This window comes from Gossypium hirsutum, chromosome A07, assembly GCF_007990345.1.
Source record: "Gossypium hirsutum isolate 1008001.06 chromosome A07, Gossypium_hirsutum_v2.1, whole genome shotgun sequence".
In the NCBI taxonomy this organism is placed as follows: Eukaryota; Viridiplantae; Streptophyta; class Magnoliopsida; order Malvales; family Malvaceae; genus Gossypium; species Gossypium hirsutum.
The window spans coordinates 51,951,961-51,965,548 of NC_053430.1; the positions used below are offsets into that span (position 1 = coordinate 51,951,961).

A 13,588-nucleotide genomic window follows, 5' to 3' on the forward strand; every position below is an offset into this window, starting at 1 on the left:
ACCAAGTTTTTCTTAAATTCTCAGTTAAGTCTAAATCGTCTCAAATGTATGTTTTGGGCCTCGTAAGCCCATTCAAGGAACTAATTGCTTATGAAAGTAAAAGTTTTAAAATTTATCAAAATTCTACCACTCGATTTTGTATAGTTGATTGAGTTAAGTCAGGTAACACCTCGAACAATGTCCCAGCGTCAGATATGGGCGAGGGGTGTTACATCAGAAGTCAAAGTGGTAGATTTTGTACATTTTGGCGAAGGTTTATAATGGCATGTATAAGGTGGTTTATATGGTGTTGTGATGAAAATGTAAATGGTATTTTGGTATGTTTGTATCTTGATGTTTATGAATGCTTGATGGACTTATAATTCTTGTTTAGGTAAGTCCTTTTAATCAGTTTTGAGAATTTTTTTGTATGGCATTTTGGTACAAGATGTTAGCTTGGAAATGGTCAATTGTGTTGTGTGTTAGGCACACAACTTAATGAAGTCTTTATGCATGAAATTAAGTAATGTTCCATGTTTTGGAAAATGTTATGTTGTTATAATTGTGGTGTCTTTCAATGGCATATTGGTTAGTTGATTTAGGATCTTAAAATGGCAAAATGGCATATTGATGTGTGTTTGGATGTTGTTTCGGTCCCTTTTAAAGTGTGCTTAAATAGGTTGAATGGTTATGGATGTAATGGATTTGAAATGGCTTGATTCTAGGTAAATTTTTTATCTACACGAGCGTGTGACTCAAACATCGCCAGGCCGTGTGTCATTGATGATTTCTTTAGGGTGCAAGTTAGTGAGTTACACTTCCTAACACACAGCCTGGCACACGGGCATATTGGTTAACTCAGAGAGTTACACAGCCGGCACATGGACGTGTGACCCTTGTTTTGTAATTTTTGCATCTTTTTCTTAAGCTTTCCAAATTGTTTCAAGTTAGTTTTGATTTGATTTTAAGATATTTTTAGAGCCTCGAGGGCTCGATTTAGGAATAGTATGCATGTGTATGAATGGTTTATCAAATGTTTCTAATTGTATAGTTATACTCTATAACCCTAATCCGGTGACGGAGACAGGTTAGGGGTGTTACATTTATAAAGCCTTACAGCATGTTTGGTTGGCTGTAATGCTAACCATTATAGCTTAATTCTGTAGGCCCCTCCCTATTCCATTGTTTGGTTGGCTATAATGGGCTATTACAGCCCTATTCCATGCAGCCTTATTCAGGGCAAAACTGTCGTTTACAATTCAGCACTCCCCCCACGGAATACAAATTCAACGTGAAAAATTTAGGTCAGAGTTCAACTTTACCCTTTCATTTTTTCTCACGTCTGAACCTTTCTTTATCCATTTCTTTCTCACATCTGGAGCTTTCTTCTTTTTTTCATTCTTCTTCCCATTTCCTTCCAACCTCTTCCCAAGTTCCAACGAAGGATTTTTCAATTAGGTATTCTATCTAATAACAGTTTGTTTAAGTTACTGTTCCTTTTCTTCTCTTTTGTCTATATTTATTTTTTTCATCAATTGACTTTAAGGAATGTGTGTATTTGGATGATAGGGAAGGTTTACCGCTATGGGACTCATCGGCGGTCCATTTCTCAACAAAGAAAACTCATAAACCCTAAAAATACAAAACCCCCAAACCCAGAAAAAAAGCTTAAGCTTGAAGAAATTTGGGAACTTTAATGGTCGGTGGATCAAGATCCAGTAATAGTTGATAGTATTTCAGTTTTTTTTCCTCCTTCTTTTTGATTGAAGAAATTTGGGAACTTAAGCTTAAGGTTTACATTTTTCTTATTTTCTATTTTCACTTCAATCTAAAAACCAAAACTTTACTTTTAAAAAATGGAGTTTGCAATTTTGTTCATGGTCAGAATATTTTAGCTTCTTAAAAAAGGTATAATTCTTCGAAGGTTGTGCAGAATTTTTGTGGTTTTGAGCATGGTTCAATTTTGATTTACTGTCTAAGGTAACATGTTGAAAGTCAATGATTTGTTATTGATTTTCTACTTTTCTTGGAAGCAAGAATTGAGAGTTGTTTGATTGATTTTCTGCAATTTACCAACACTACAGTAGTTGGAACTTGGGTTCGATTTCTTTTTTAATCTGGTATTTTAAGTTATCATCCGTTCGATGCCTTTTTTGAATCCTTAAGTAATCATTTGTATAAATTCTGACATATTAAGAATGAGCAATATGGTATAGTGTGTGGTCTCCGTGATTGCTAATCCTCTCTAGATGTACCTTTATCTCTTTCTATTCTTGTGTTAACAATTCTTTTCTTAGCCTGAAATGTAACCTTTTTTTGCAATCACTAGTTGGAGTTTGGAATTCAGTAGTACTGATAGGGCACATTTCTAGACAGTTTCACTGGTCACCTCTATTGCCTTCTACAAGAAAGTGAAGGATCATGTTAAAGCCTTCACTATCTTTTTGAAAATATTGAAATAAAATGTATTTCTAAGAGGATGATAGAACTAAGCAATGAGTTTGCAGACATAACTTTTGCTTTAAAAAGGGATCATTATCCATAAAGAGTTTCTCTAATGCATCATTTGGAAATTGCCTTCTTTTTGAAGTAGTCACTGGAAGCTGTTGCTTATAAAACCTTTAGAATTATAGTTTTTCATCAAGTATTACAGTAGTATTCTCAGATGACCATACTATGAGCTATAACATCAACTGATGGTAGGCTTCAGAGTGTCTTGCTTACTGATTTCTAGAATTTTAGTTTCTCATCAATCTTGCTGTTCTTGTTTATTGCTGACATGTGCGCTCTGTTTAATGTGATTCAATTTTAGACAGCCATCCATTAAGGTTTCTTTTTATTGATTTTCTTTACTGTTGGATTATGTATATTATGTATATAACCTTAGAAGCAAGATTTTTAATAATGCAAATGCAAGTTTATGTGGAAATTGTGGTACTGATAATACTTTATCAGCTGTTGTTCCTGGACCTTCAGTCTTGATTATCGATTTCCACAGTCTTGAGGATTATTTAAGTGTAATTTTCAAGACCTAAATATCTTGTAACTTGTCATTGTTTCATTTTTTATCTTTTCATAGTTTTATTTTTGTTTTTAGGCGTTTAGTTAAGTAACTTATATCTGAGAAATGACTAATTCCTTAACTTATTTTTTGGGCAAGGGCTTTGAGTTCCTTGATCTTGGAATAATAATTAGCATATAATATCAACTCCATCTCTTTCAATGGCAATAAAACTTCATTTTTTTCTTTATATGTTTGTGTTTCTAGTTTTGCTTGATTTGCCATGTCAAACAATTTTTCTTTTTTTTTTCTGTGTGTATGTGTATTTATTCTCTTTAGCTTTGAATGATGGACCTAATAATTGTACAAAGGGACAATCTAAACTCTATTACTGCTGATTTTTTGTTAGATTAGAGTGAATTAGATATTAAAGACGGGTTTGCTAACGAGTCCCCTTAAGAAACTCTTTAAACTTAGTTAATATTCTATTTATGGTCATAACATTGTATTGAATGTAGTAGTTGATAACTTATCATTTTTAGTTGGAACCATTATATGTTAAATGTGTAGTGGTATATTATTATTTCAACAAAAGGCATCTAGTTTAATAAGGTTGTGTTTTCTTTGGCAGAATTGACTTCAAGATAAGGACCATAGAGCTTGATAGAAAAAGGATCAAGTTGCAAATACTGTTGGGCAAGAGAGGTTTCGTACAATAATTATTGGGTATTGTTTTGGGTATTGTTTTGCATAAATCTGTTATTTGCATAATTATTGGGAGGAATAATGCAGCTTTTTAAATATAAACTATCAAATAATATTGCTAGCAAAGATAGTTTGAAAGAAGATTGATAAGTAAGATCTTTGGCATTATATAAAAGATCTATTTTACCATTTATGAGGATTGATGTAAGTAATGAGAATCCCTAAGATATTTCATCAAGATGATGAGATAGATGTGAAGGCCAAGGGCAAATATAAAACAAATTGCAATTTGCACCTTAAAAGAAAGGGAAAGAACTATTTTGGCATATATGCCTTCATATCACTTACTCATGCTGAGTTGTCTATAGATATCCATCTTTTGTTTTTTCCTCAATTAACATTCTTACATTTTATCTCATACTAAATAAATAATGAGTTAGTATTTGATATATTAATAATATGTTTTTTTATTATTCCACAAACAATTTTAAAAAATTGTCATACATCTCTTTTTTTAACATTTTATTATACTTTTTTAACATTTAAAAAATCCCATAAATAAAATGAAAAGCTTATTTAAATACAAAACAAAAGATTATAAATTTATTAAAATGTAATTTTATTAAAAATTGTGAATTGAGTTATACATATATATGTGTGAAACAAATATATTTATTAGTACTTTATTATTTCATATCTTTGTTATGGAATATTATTTATAAAATATCTAAAAAATAATAATCTTATTTCATGATTCAAAAGTTTACACTCATGTACTTTATCTTATTACTTATATCATTATTATAAAATTTTCAATTCCATAAATATACATAGAGAATATTATTTTTAAATCTCAAATGACTACATGTAAAATATTTATAACGTTTCAATGACTACATGTAAAATATTATAAGTGATTTAACAATTATAAGTGAAGGACTATAAGTATTGACTTATATTTCTTAGTTATTAAAAGTTGTACCTCTTAAACTTATTTGAATAATTATATCTATTGTTAAAAAATATGAGTATTCAAATAAACATGTATTTGGATTATTGTATTTATATAAATAAACATGAAATTCTTTGAAAATAAGATCGAATTTCAGTTGCAACAAACTTTGAAACTTTGCAAAAATATTATTAATGCTTGATAAATTATTTACTTATACATAAGTAAATATATTTTTAAACAGACTTATCATATTTATTAATATGTATTGTTCATTTTTTCTTTCACAATTTGTTATTTCTTCCTTTTCTTATTTGGCTTGTTTGATTGCTTTGTATTCACTGAATCACTGTAAGTTCTTTGGCAATTAAATTATTTGATTTTGTTTTACTGTTATTGAAATTAGTATGGGAGAAATGTGACCCTTTTACTATGATTTGAAGATATGTAACACTTTAATATCTTGCAGTAATGGCTCATCTGCCTTTAATAGTACAAAGTGAGAGGCGTGAAAGAATTGGTCTTGCTATTACAATATGGTTGCAAATGTGTACAAATGCGAGTTGGTTCTTAGTTGCATTGGGTGCCATTCATAGCCTACATACTTATAGACCAAGGATTAGATCCTATATTTTAGATTTTTATGCAAAACGAGATTATGTGAAAAGACTTGTATATGCTAGTGATGAGACCTGTATTGAACAAGTTAGGATGAATAGAATTACCTTTTTTAAACTATGTGAGATGTTACAAACTTTAGGGAAATTGAAGTCGTCAATGAACATGCTTGTTGATGAGCAAGTGGCAATATTTTTACATATCATTTCTCATCACCTTAAAAATCGAGTTACCAAGCATCACTTTAATAGGTCTGGGGAAACCGTTAGCAGATCATTTCACAATGTTTTAAATGCTATCATACACTTACAAGATGTGTTATTTAAAAAGGCAGAGCCAATTACAGCTAACTCTACAGACCCAAGGTGGAAATGGTTCAAGGTACTGGAGTGAGTTCTATATGTAGCTCATACATAATTTAGTCCATTTAGATTTAAATATAGTATCCTAACCCGAGGTTTTATACATGTGATGTAGAATTTCTTAGATGCTTTAAATGGAACCCACATCAAGATTAGGGCTCCAACAGTTGATAAACCTAGATATCAAACATGAAAAGGTGACATAGCAACAAATATGTTAGGTGTTTGTACACCTAATATGCAATTTGTTTATGTTCTTCCTGGTTGGGAAGGTTCTGTTGCTAATGGACGAGTTCTTCAAGATGCCATTAGTAGGAGACATGGACTAAAAGTTCCTCATGGTAAAGTGCAAAATTAGAGAAATTTGAAATAATTTTTAAGATCATACTTTTTTGGAAAATTAACCATGATAAATAGTTTCTTTTTATAGGTTGTTATTATCTAGTTGATGCTAGATACACAAATTGTGAGGGATTTCTTGCACCATTTAGAGGACAAAGATATAATTTGAATGAGTGGCGTCAGGGTTACCAGCAAAGTACTCCAGAAGAATTTTTCAATATGAAACATGCTTCGACGCGTAATGTTATTAAAAGATGTTTTGGGTTACTAAAACTTAGATGGGGAATACTTAGGAGTCCATCATTCTATCCTGTGAGGGTGCACAATAGAATCATTATTGCATGTTGTTTCCTCCATAATTTTAACCTATATGAGTCTTGATCCTATTGAAGTGAAGTTGGGAGAAGGATTACCTAGTAATGTGATAGATGACGATGAACCGAATATCATAAATATTCATCCATCGGATGCATGGGCTACTTGGAGGATGGAACTAGCCAATCAAATGTTTGATGAATGGAAATCATCTAGAAATTAGTTAGGTTTAGGGTAAAAATAGTAAATGTTAAGTTTTTTATGTTATTTCATATATCTAGTTTATGAAACTTTGGTGGTGTTTGAATTGTTTTTTTTTTTTGTATTGTACTAGACTTGTTGAATGATAATTTATTTTCTTTTGATTCATCATGTGTTATACTTTTATCAAGTGTTGACCTTTTGATGCATAATATTGAACTTAATTTTAATTTGCGTTTTTTCTTAAGATAGTTATGTCAGGTTTTTCACAATCAAGTGTTTCTTCTCAAAATTCTCAAAGAACCAAAAGGAAATGGGTTCCAGAAGAAGATGCTACATTGGTTGCTTGTATGGTCAACTTGCACAATGTTGGAACCTTTAATGCAGATACAGGATTCAAAGCCGGCAATTTAAATGAGTTGGAAAAAAATGTTAGAAAAAGTTTTACCCAATGCCATGTTGAAGGCTAAACCTAATCTTGAATCGAGGATTAAAACATTGCAAAGGGATTGGTCAATCGTTTATGGCATGCTTAGTGGAAAGAACAATAGCGGTTTTGGTTAGGATGAGCATAAACAGCTTGTCGTTGCTGAAGATTCAGTGTGGAACTCATATATAAATGTAAGAATTATTTCAAATATTTATTATCTTATTTTGACTAAACTTATATCTAATATGAATTTCTCATTTTTATAGAGTCATAAAGAAGCCGCTCAATTCAGATATCGGAGTTTCCCTTATTATGACCAACTTACTGCCATCTACGTAAAATATCGAATCACTGGGAAAGATGCTCAAACAGCCGCTGATATTATTGAAGAAATAGATGTTGAGGATATAGCTGATACAAATACTCATGAAGAAAGAAACGATTTTCATGGATGCGAAGCTGATGTTTCTTTAGATGACATGGATCTTTCAGCTACACAACCGCAACCAGCTAGAAACCAAAGTGATTCCACATTATCAAAGAAGAAAAAAAAAGAATTCTGATGCAAGTGATTTTTCTACTTCATTTAATGATGCTGTCATTTTATTGGTGGAAAACATACGGACCGTTGGCCTTGAAATCAATAAGAGTATTGCCTCTGAAGTGCTAATTCAACAAAAGTCAGAAATTACCATTCAGGAAAGTGCTCTGAAATTATATCCAACATTATGTGAAATAAAAGGTTTAACTGAGGATGAGCACTATCGTGCATTGAGCAAAATTCTAGATCATCCAATGCAAATGCTCATTTTCTTTAGTACTTCTGCTGACCATTAAAAATCATGGTTGTATTGATGATATTTTGGTAACTTTTTGTGTTTGTAATATTTGGATGGTATAATGACATGATAGAATGTCATTACAATGTTGTAATTTTTTGAGGTTGTAAAATTTTATAACATATGGATTATTATATATAAACTAATGAAATCATGTAACTTTTTGTTAATATATGAATATTATGTTTGGATGTGAAATATAATTCTTAAGTTATTTATTACTTCTAATATTTTATTTTTTATTGTAGAATATTTAAATTATTTGTTTCACTAATGATATTTTAGCACATTAAATATGTATTACAATTTAAATATAATAAAGTAGATTACATATTATTTTTATAGTATTATATATTATGATTTTTTAATTCATATAATAATTACATTAAGAATTTTATTAAATTATATATCATTTTATTAAATTATAATTAATAATAATTATGTTAAAATATGGTTAAATTATTTATTATATTTATTAAATTATTTTTAATAATAATCTTATTAAAATTTAATAAGAATAACAATAATCATCTACCTAAAAAAAATTCTGCTAAAGATATTCTGGTCATTTTAATTTTTTTCCTTGTGCTATTATAACATCATTCAATTCAACCAAACACAAGAATACTATTACAGTTCTATTCCATTTAATTCAACCAAACAGTTGAATTATTAATTATAGCTCTATTCCATTACAGAGCTATTCAATTACAGTTTTATTCCATTAGAGCCAACTACGCTTAATGTTGCTAATAAAATTCATGACTACATTATGGAAAATCACCAAGCAGTGAGTTGTTGTCCCATCTGTCGAGTTGATGAGGATCGATAAAACATGTGTTTCAAGAATGTCTCTTCACACGCCAAATCTTGCAAGATTTAAAAGTGGCGTCCTCACCCTCCAAGAATGAAGTTAGTTGGAAAATTTGGTTAGCAAAAGAATTTATTAACAATAATCAGGACATATGCAAGGTGATTATCATTACTTTTTTTGGGCATTATAGCATAATCGTCACAGAACCTACCATGAAGGAGCTATCCAAAATGTCGATGGATTAATTGCATTTATTAAGGCATACATTCAAGAACTAGAGAATCTAGGAAATGCAACAACAATTATGCAAAGAGTACCGGAATGTTACAAATGGGAACCACCAATAGGAGAAGTCATGAAAGAAAAATCTGACGCCTCATTCCATCAAAATACAAAAGTGCAGCAATTGGGATTCTAGTTAGAAATAGAGAGGGTCTAGTAATGGTGGCATGCAGTTACCCGTATAAGCATGTGGCAGATTCAACAGTGGCTGGAAACAAAGGCATTTTTGCAAACCCTAATTTTTATTGAGGAGCTAGGGTTTTGAAATATTTTGGTGGAGGGGGATGCCCTAACGATTATCAATAAGCTAAAATCTCCTGAGGAAGACAAATCAACCATTAGTATTTTAATTAAAGAAATCAAAGAACGAGTTAGGGGGTTTGCTTTGATTGATTTTAGATACGTACCTAGGAAGGCAAATGAAACAGCACACATTCTAGTCGAGGAAAGGAGGAGGCACGCTTCACCCAGGTTTTGGATAGAGGAAGCCCCGATCGAAGTGGAGGCAAAGGTAGAGTGAAATCAATGGGACATGCATAATGAGAGATGAAAGGGGGTTTTTTTATGCTGGAGGATTTAGAGCTATCTTACACTCCAATGCTGTCAAATGAAAAGGAGTGGGTTGTAGTCAATGAAGTCATGCCGTCACCGAAGGGAGTGGAAAGAAAATTTGTTCCGATTTACAGTGGTGATCAACTTTGAAGCATGAAATTACAGAGGGGTGTCGTTTCATTTTCTTAAGAAGTTTGTTTTATTTTTATTTCTATGTTATTCAGATCTTTTCTATCGTTTCTATTAGTTGTTTAGATTTATTTCTTCAAGTTGGTTATTTAATGCACCAACCCACATAACCAATCAGATTTGAGATGGGTGAGGCAATGTAACGACTACTTCTCCCAATTTTAATATCATCAGCTGATTTTTGTCAAAAAGAAAATATGGTTCATATTTTTACACAGTTCTCTCCATGCATATAACGTGTAAACATGTATATATATATTATATATATATATCATTTTTATAGGCTTAATAGTGTAAAAAATCCTCAAACTTCTTTAAAATAAAGTAATTAAGCCTCTGTTTTTTTTTTCACTCATTTGGGTACTTGAATTTTTATAATGCATCAAAAAGACCTTCAAATTTTTTTAAAAAAAGCAATTAAGCCCTTGTTTTTTTTTATATTCAATTGGGTACTTGAACTTTCAAAATGCATCAAAAGGCCCTCAAACTTTTTCATAAAAAGCAATTAAGCCTTTGCCTTTTTTGGCACTCAATTAGGTACTTGAACCGCCATTAATTTTTTCAATTAAAGACAACCATAGCGTGACATTTGGCAAAAAAATGATAAAAATAAAAAACAATAAAAGTTATAAATATGATTAAATTTTAATAAAAATATAAAAAATTATAAAAATCATAAAAATTATAAAAAATTGTAAAATCATATAAAAATCATAAAATATTATAAAATATATAGAAATATAGAACAATTATAACATTTTATAAAGTCATAAGAAAATTATAAAAAATTGTAAAGAAATATAAAATTCATAAAATATATATATAAATTATCATAGTAAACGAAGAATTTAATGATTTTTCTATAAATTTAATTATTTTTCATTTTTTATCAATTTTCGCCACAGGTTACACTATGTTGCGACACATGATGGCTTTAACTGAAAAAAAAATTGAGTGTCGTTAACTTTAACAGTCAACAATTAAAGTTAATGGTTAAAGGGTCTTTTTGATGCATTTTATAATTTTTTATGGTTTTTATAAAATTTTACAAATTTTCATACTTCTTTTATGATTTTTTTTAAATTTTAAATATTTTTATATTTTTATTAAAATTTAATAATTCTTATAAATTTTATTGATTTTTATTTTTTTAGAATTATTTTTTGCGACATGTCATGCTGTGGTTGTGACACTGGGTAGCTTTAACTGAAAAAATTAGAGGCAATTAACTTTAATGGTCAACTATTAACGTTAATGGCCAAAGGGCTTTTTTGATACATTTGATAGTTCAAGTTGCCAATTGAGTGCAAAAAAAATTCAGGAGCTTAATGCTTTGTTTGAAAAAGTTTGAGGGTCTTTTTAATGCATTTTGAAAGTTCAAGTACCTAATTATGTAAAAAAAAAAGCAAGGGCTTAATTGCTTTTCTTTTTTGAAAAAGTTTGAGGCCTTTTTTATACATTTTGAAAGTTGAAGTACCCAATTGAGTGTAAAAAAAAAAGCAAGGGTTAATTGTTCTTTTAAAAAAGTTTGAGGACATTTTTTATGCATTTTGAAAGTTCAAGTACCCAATTGAGTGCAAAAAAATACAATGACTTAATTACTTTTTTTAAAAAACTTGAGAATTTTTTACGCACTTAAACTTTTTTTTTTATTTATCAAAATGCATAAATTAAGTTGTTAATATATAACAATTTATATCAAATTTAAATGTTTCCATATTAATTTGGATTAAAGATATAACTTGTGATCTCGATTGGAGAATATTATTTTTCCATAAAAATAATGTCTACACCCACGTTTTGATTTGTAAATTTTTACACAGTAAAAAAATATGATTACATATAAGTTTAAAATTTTGAACCGCATATTGAAGAAATTGTGAAGGGATGAGCATTTGAATAACATATATGCTATAATTTTCCATTTCAAAATGGGAATCTATTCATTATTCCCCAACTTACAGTGTAAATTTTCTTTCTTTATTCTTAATATCAAAGTTTAGGTATAAATATGATATTATTTTATTGCACATAAGTTTAAATAATCAAATTATTGTTGTGTTGTTTGTTGACATATAATTTGTATTTAAATAATCAAATACATTTCGCATTTATTTACTGCTTACTATCCACTCATTACCCCTCAAACAGATTGCAGCACTATTTTATAAATTTTATATTATTTAATACCAAAAAACAATTGTAACATACTCATTCTAAAGTGCATACAGATTTTGTGCTATTTTCTCACTTTTCACCAAATAAACCTACATATTTATTTAACTTTGAGTTTGAATTTATAAAACAATTAAACGGTATTAGTGACCAATATATAAACCAATTATTACAATATCATTCATAAAATATAAAGAAATTGAATCATATTTACGTGCTATATAGAGAAATAATACTGAATTTTCAATTTTATCAATATTTACCAACTATACATAAATTAATCAAATATTTTAAAAAAACTTAATATTAATATTTTATTACAATAAATAAATAAATTATTTTTCATAACTTAAAAATTTTGCTTCAAACCTTCACCATAATATTATTTTCATTTTATTCTTAAAATATAAAAATATATATTCACTTTAATAATATCTTTATCCGTAAAATTAATCTTTCATAATCAAATAATAAATAATCCTTATTCCCAATTTTTAAGATTTTTATAACCTTTTACATTAAAATTATTTACCTTCCATAATTCTAGCATTAACGTGCAAGGAAATCTTGCACATGGTATGAATCTTGAAAACCCAACAATAATTTTATTTTTTTAGAGTTTATAACTGAAACATAGGTATAAAATAGTATATTTCCGATCAACTAAAATTTGAATAAACTCAATTCAAAAGCAAAATGAACTAACAAATTAAAATATATTCAAATATAAATCGAAATAAATATGGAAAAGATCCACAAATGGTATGATAGAAGAATGGGTTTTTGTAGTTTTCATTTCTCATTTCAATGATATATACACATATGAAGCCCAAAACTAATTCCTATATATCAAGAGTATATCAAAACAGAAAACAAGAGCAAAGAAATTTGAAATCTTCTATATATCAGGAGCACATCAAAACAGAAGGCAAAAGTAAATAAATTTGAAATACAAATAGATTTGATGGGATTCCATAGGAACCGATCTTGTGGTGGAAGTCTTTTGTTAGGCCCCCTCAAAATGGATCTCAATAAGAGAGACCAATATTGTCCCAAAGAAAGAGAAAGTGAGTTTGAGGGACTGGTTTTATTAAAATATCAGCGAGCTGATCAACAGAGGATACGTGTGCAACCTGCAAAGTACCATTTTGCACTTGATCACGAATGAAATGAAAGTCAATAGCCACATTTTTCATTCGTGAATGAAAAATAAGGTTAGAGCATGTAAAAGGCTGAAGACCAAGATCATTTAATAGATAGCAAACCCAATTCATTTCAATAGTAGTATTAGCAACAGATCGATATTCGACTCGGTAGAGGAATGACCAATGGTTCGTTTCTTTTTGGAGCTCTAGGAGATGGGGTTACGACCCAAATAGACAATGTAAGCACTGGTGGATGAGAAGTCGTCGATGTTTCTAGCCCAAACAGTATCAGAGAATGCAAGTAAGGAAGTAAGAGAGTCATGGTAGAGCTAGAGACCATGATAAGAAGTGCCACAAAGATATTTGAGTAGTCGTTTAACAAGGGCCCAGTCTTCGGTGGTTCGCTTGTGCATAAATTAAGACAACTTATTAACTGCAAGGGCAATGTCAAGGCGTGTAAGTAATAGTTATTGTAAACTACCCACTATTGCTCGAAATTCTGAAAGATTAAATAAAGCAATCCCAAATTGTAATGATAGTAAGGAGCTTGTTGGTAGTGGTGTTTGAACTGGTTTAGCATCTAACATCTGTGCATGAGCAAGAATGTTCAACAAGTAACGCCGTTGAGAAAGAAAAAAAAAACCATGCTTGTTGGGAAGAACTTCAAGACCAATAAAGTAAGAAAGC

At 29.7% G+C, this 13,588-nt stretch overlaps 2 long non-coding RNA genes across 5 annotated transcripts; one reads left to right on the top strand and one right to left on the bottom strand.

Annotated features, from left to right (window-relative positions):
• The first annotated feature begins 1,235 nt into the window (after nt 1-1,235).
• LOC107898253 (uncharacterized) lies at nt 1,236-7,939 on the top strand. Of its 4 annotated transcripts, XR_005930059.1 has the most exons (7): nt 1,236-1,437; nt 1,549-1,771; nt 3,612-3,706; nt 5,107-5,636; nt 5,733-5,958; nt 6,724-7,096; nt 7,172-7,939. It is a non-coding gene; the product is annotated as an uncharacterized lncRNA (long non-coding RNA). The 4 variants fall into 4 exon arrangements; XR_005930058.1 differs by having other exon boundaries at nt 5,107-5,958; nt 6,728-7,096; XR_001684357.2 differs by lacking the exons at nt 5,107-5,636; nt 5,733-5,958 and having other exon boundaries at nt 1,244-1,437.
• A 435-nt stretch (nt 7,940-8,374) lies between these two features.
• Nucleotides 8,375-9,625, bottom strand: LOC121232313 (uncharacterized). Its single transcript, XR_005930695.1, has 2 exons — nt 9,248-9,625; nt 8,375-9,157 (listed from the first exon to the last, which is right to left on the bottom strand). It is a non-coding gene; the product is annotated as an uncharacterized lncRNA (long non-coding RNA).
• Nucleotides 9,626-13,588: the final 3,963 nt, after the last annotated feature.